Source organism: Spermophilus citellus (assembly GCF_964194105.1).
Source record: "Spermophilus citellus genome assembly, chromosome: 2".
In the NCBI taxonomy this organism is placed as follows: Eukaryota; Metazoa; Chordata; class Mammalia; order Rodentia; family Sciuridae; genus Spermophilus; species Spermophilus citellus.
This window is the reverse complement of record NC_138183.1, coordinates 196,405,238-196,411,237: the sequence shown is the minus strand read 5'-3', so window position 1 is coordinate 196,411,237 and position 6,000 is coordinate 196,405,238. Positions and strand designations below refer to the sequence as shown.

General features: G+C 36.4%; 1 pseudogene across 1 annotated transcript; it reads right to left on the bottom strand.

The window, feature by feature from the left end:
- Positions 1–2,269: 2,269 nt before the first annotated feature.
- Positions 2,270–3,212, bottom strand: LOC308641712 (olfactory receptor 52I2-like; annotated as a pseudogene). The gene has a single exon. The product of its transcript is annotated as an olfactory receptor 52I2-like (transcript).
- Positions 3,213–6,000: the final 2,788 nt, after the last annotated feature.

Genomic DNA, 6,000 nt, shown 5'->3' with positions numbered 1-6,000 from the left:
GCCAGGCGAGCACGCTACCCCAGCCCAAATTAAAATTATAATAAATTAAAATAAACCATTAAGAAAAAAAATTTTAGTTCATAATTTCTGTTCTTGAGGGGTTTTTGTTTGTTGGTTTTAAAGTGTTACTCTATTCTTATTGGATTTACATGCTGCTGTCAAGAAATGCCCACCCACAAGAATGGGGCCCCAATCAGAACAAGATATATCCTATGCTTGAATGATTTTATCAAAGTAAATTCTACTGTCATGTACAACTAAGAAGAACCAATAAAATAAATTTTTTTTAAAAAGCAGTTTAAGCCTGGTTTTACTTTACTTGAACATGACTTAGGTTTGGGGTGTTTTGTTTATTTGCTTTCTGTTTTTGTTCAGTCTAAAGACCAAAGGCAATTTTTGTTATTTTAAATATTTGACAGACTCAAAAATATTATTATCAAGAGTTGACAATTTCAGATAAATATTTCCAGGTGAGTTATTTGAAAATACATATAAAAATAATCTTTAAATTCCTTTAATTCTTAAGTCCTCTTGAGGGATTCCATGGACATAAAAATCTAATGCATATTCATTACACTTCTTTGTCTTCTTATGTCTGTTATTTTCTATTTGATCCCTGTCATCTCCTTATTCTGTTTTCTAGTCCAAGTGTTCTAATATTCTATCTTCACTGTTCCTAATGAAATGTTAATTTCAATCTCTTTTTTCTTTTACCAAAATATAATTATTTCCTGGATATGATTTTGCCTCCTTTAAAACTACATTCCCAAGACCAATCACACTTTTTTTAAATTCCTGATTCTTATTCATTTTTCTTCAAGATCTAAGTTTTTTATGTGAAAAAAAATTGTAAACTACAAATACTTAAGACAAATAAATTCATGTTGTACTACCATTTTCATTATTATCAGATTTTTGTAAGGCTTCCTCCTACTTTGATGGCACTCCAGTAGAAAACGTTCTTGGTTGGTAAAGAAGTCCAATGCTAGCAAAATTTATGGATTATGAGTTTTGTAGTCAACAAATTACTTTGAAAGAGTTATCATATTAGCATTAATTTACACAGGACTAAGTTCCAATCCTAGCACTATCTTTTAAAATTTGTCTAACATTTGTGTAATTTTAAGTACATAAAATGTGTCAAATGTTATGTAATTTTTTCCATTCATTATTTCTTAGAATCTTAATAAGTTAACATTGTTCCCACTTTCCGTAAAAACAACACTTAAGACAGATATTACAACACACTACCAATTGTTTCTCCTTATACTGTCAATTTTAGTACTATTAAAAATTTATATTTAAATTGATATTCAAATGTACCTTAATCAAATATATATGTCTCCTATGTATGAGATCTTTTTCTCTCACAGTGTTGATAACTAGGTTTAAGACTTTCTGAAAGAAAAATAGGTAAAACAAAACCCATGTAAGTATGCAGGGACCTACAAAAGAATGGTGATATTTCAATGTCTTTTTCTATATTGTTGTGAAGTAAACTTTTCATCCCAGAAAGATCCTGAGATGTACCCACAGGAAGAAACACCTAAGTTATATTTGGTCCCTCTTTTCTATGTCTTAAAGTTGAGTGACAAAGAGCAGAACAGGGATCTATCTTGGTGTCAGAGGTGAAATAGAGCTAGACAGCAAAAAAATGTTATCAGCATCATATATCAATAATTGGCTTCTCTTGCTATGATTCTTTTTCCTCTTTCCAAGTTCAAGTGTTGAAAACTGCCACCATCTTTGATCTCAAGTTTGTATGTCCTCGGATAAACTGGAATGCATTGGGGTTGGAAGACACTGGTCTAGGTGTGACCACATGACCCAAATGAGTGGATCGTTAATGGACCAAAGGAAAGGGTCACATAGTAAAAGCTTCCTCCATGTAATCACATGGAGGAGAAAAAATTCTGAGAAAAATCGGAGGATTGGGGGAAGTGTTTTAAATCATTTTTCCTTCAGCAAAGGAACTCTTGAGATATTAGGTTAAAAATACAGGTCAGGAGCTAAAGAAAGAAAAATCAAAAATATATTTTCTATGTGCAAATTGGTTCCTATTAAATACTAATAAAAATGTTGTCAGACAACCAGAATTATTCCATTAACATTATTATTAGAAATTGAAAGCTTTGAAAGGATGCTCTTTATGGCTTCATCTTAGAATTCCTGAGGTATGGGTTAAAAAAAAAATCTCCATAGATGACTAAGATACCTTTGAAGTTGGCTAAAATGTTCACGGTCTGAAGAGTTTAGTGTTCATGAACACTCACAAGTGGGTTCCAACACACAACAGTTTGCGCATTTGTTTGGTTCTCAGGCCATAGATAATAGGGTTCAAAGTGGGAGGAATGACCAAATACAAGTCAGCTAACAACACCTAAGCATGCAAAGGGACCGAGTCCTGTCCTAGACAAGCTATATAGACTGACACCATCCCAGGTAGGTAGTACAGAACCATGACCCCCACATGGGAGCCACACGTGCTTAATGCCTTCCACTGAGCATTCTTTGAGGAGAGACCAAATATTGCCCTGAGAATCAGGATATAAGAGGCAGCAATTAAAACTACATCAGAGCCTACAACAATGGAGGAACCAATTAAACTGTAGAGACAGCTGGCCATGGGGTCAGCACATGCTAACTTGGCCACAGCCATGTGCTCACAATAGGAATGGGGAACCACATGGGAGCCACAGAAAGGTAGATGACTAATCATCCAACTCAATGGGGTCATGAATGACAGCCCTGATGGTGATGGTCACTCTCATCCCCATCATCACTCTAGTTGTGAGAATGTTCTTGTAGTGTAGGGGCTTGCAGATGGCTACACAGCGGTCAAAAGCCATGGCCAGCAGCAGCCCTGTCTCCACAGCTGTGGCTGCATGGACAAAGTACATCTGAGTGAAACAGGCCTGGAAGCTGATGGAGCTGTGTCCTGAGGAGAAGATGCTCACCATCTTGGGGACCACAGAGGAGGCCATGACGATGTCCACAGCAGCTAGAATACACAGGAAGCAAAACATGGGCTCTTGTAGAGTGGAATCCATGCAAATTACCACCATGATGATGCTGTTTCCTACCAGGGCTGTGGTGTACATGGCACTCAGTGAGACAGCCAGCCAAAGGTGTGAAGACTGCAAGCCTGGAATGCCCACAAGGAGGAAGGTGGCAGGGGTTTCCACTGTGTGGTTGTAGGGTGGCCCCAGCATCACAGGTGAGACTGCTTTCCTGTTAATATAGAAAGTGGGATAAGAAAAGATGTAGACCTATAAAATTTGTACCTGTCTGTAGTGATGATAAACCTTGTGAGTATTGACAGTTGGTTGGTAATCTCAGGATCAGAAAACTGACATATGAGAATGTTATTCGGCTTTACCTTCCATCCTTGTTCAAAATCAGCTCTTAGGTTACCTCCTTTGAAAAGTCATCTCTGGTCTCTTTCCCTTTTCCATGGTCATGTGAATTTAGGTACCTTTCTTTTTTCTTTTTCAGTTCCCATGGAATATCCCATACTGACCCAAGAGAACCTAAATTGATAATTCCAATACTCTGACTTTATTATATGCACTCAAGTGTGTATCTCTTGTTTGTGCCTTGTACCTAGTATGTGATCTGTCATGCAATATAAGAACATATACATTCATATATATTCAGTTTATAATTATCACAGAGTGAATAATAAAGTAGAAGAAATTGTCCCTTTTCTCTTAGTTATCAATAATCACTGTTAAAAGAAGCAATGAATTTCTGGAGATCAATCATTTCATGTTTGGTATCCTTGGGGTAGTACCTAAACAAGACCTAAATAAATCATCCCTGTGGCAGGTGAAATTAATTAGTGGGTTTAAGAAAATAAGGGCATTAGAAAACAACACTATTATTTTCTATAGGAGATAATAAACTGCCTGGAAATATTTATAATCCCTACCTTCTCTGCATTTCCTTCTGGATTTCCTATTGAGCTAGGTTCAATTGATAGATTAACTACATAATAAACTCTTGAGACTAACTCATAGTTGCATCCTATAATTAGTTTTATGTTTGTTCATTAGAGCTAACCACTCTTTCATGATGGACCATCAAAACATTACAGATAATAAGTTTTATGCTTTAGAACATAAAGCATATTTTAAAGAAGATACTATATGTTAGTACCCAAAGTATAGTATTTCTGAAAGATATTTCTTCTTTTATAGTATAAAACAAACATCCACCTAGAACTGTCAATATAATTTAAATGACATAAAATATTTCCTCCAGTATCACATCACAAATATGTAGTAAATTGGAAATACAAGTCCAGGTCTTCCAGGTATGACTCCCGTGCATTTCCAACCCAACATTTAAAAAAAAAAAAATCAACCATAAGAAATCAGCTATACATACCTAAGAAAAAAGTGTTGCAGCTTCATTTGGCCAGTATCAACTGCACAACCAGATACTGACCCAACACTTGGAAAATTTCTGTTTATTATTGCCTTCACCTTACTTCTGCCTCACACATGTGTTGCTATTTATATAATGTCTTATGACCAGATGGGGTAAAGCTGAATATAAGGGATCAGCATTAATTACCATTCCATTCTCAGGTGATATTCCTTTAGTTCTTTTCTTTTAGTGTGATTGAACTTCATGAATTCATATGGTGGTTAGGCATGGGTATAAACTTGCAGCACTCTGAGAAGATTCCTTGTAAGAGATCCATCTTTATTCTGGGTATCATTTAGCCTAGGAAATGTGATTAATCTTCTAGGAAGACAAGTTTTTCTTTGAATACAGCATTAAAATCCTGCACACTTGTAATGACCCACTTAAAATGTGTTATTGGTCCTACAGCATCAAGAGGCAGGAAAATAAACTGGCTAAATGCATTGCTTCTAAAGTCATATTCTTTAAAATGAAATACTTACTCTTCCACTACCTAGTTATTTTACCTTGATCATATTATTCTAACAACCCAAGCTTTTATTTCCTCATTTGCAAGCTGGAAATAATATTTCCTCCATTAAGTTGATGTTTAGAATTTCAAATGATAAGCCATATAAAAGTGCTTAGCATGATGCTTGGTAATAGGTGTTCAAAAGAACGAGACTATTTCACTGTTTAATCATAGAGTCCCGAATTATTCTAAATAGCATTCTGAAGTGGGTAGGTATCACCTGGAGGCCAGTGCGTGCATGCACGCGCGCACACACACACACACACTGCCCCCTCTGCGTTGTTTGAACCTTTGTTCTCGTCTTCCCCTGATGCACCACTGAAGACGTCTCCTACAGTGCCTATGCATAGTAAGGATCTCCTGACCTACCGTGAGGATCTCACTCTCTATTCCTTACAGGACATTTCTCAAGAAATGGGGTTTTGTTTAATTATTTTTTATCATCATTTCAGTAACAAGGTCTCTCTTACATATATCTACACCCCATCTCTAAAAACAAACTCTGAGTAGTTGACTTTGCACTGACCATTTAACAGGAATGCCAAAATGAAATCAGATTAAAGATGGAGTGGAAGTGGGTATGACAGGCATGCTTGATCCAGGCTAAATTGCTGCTTTGACATTTTTTTTTCCTACTCTCAGATCATTCCACTTCCTAAAAGAAATGTACATGTGGTTTGGCCCCAGACTTGTGGACTCAAGAGTCCAAATGTGGACCAGACCATATTAAGCCCATTGAACTCCTCCTTCAAACTCTCATTGCCCTATTATTGCATCTCTCAAGGCTTCAGCCCAGTGAGTCAATACCCCAATTGTGCCAATTTAACAGTAGTCATATATAACCCAAGACTGTTTCCTAGGTTTCCAGGCAAGCTTTGATGAAGGAGGCTTATTTGCCAAGACTCAAGACTAGCCTGACTTTAGTCATCACTTCCTGTGCCTCCCCTCAATAAAGCATTTCCAGAAGATCTACCTTGCTCTTGGATAGGCAGAATTATTATCAAAATGAACATACTACCAAAAGTACCATACAGATTTAATGCGATTCCGATCAAAAT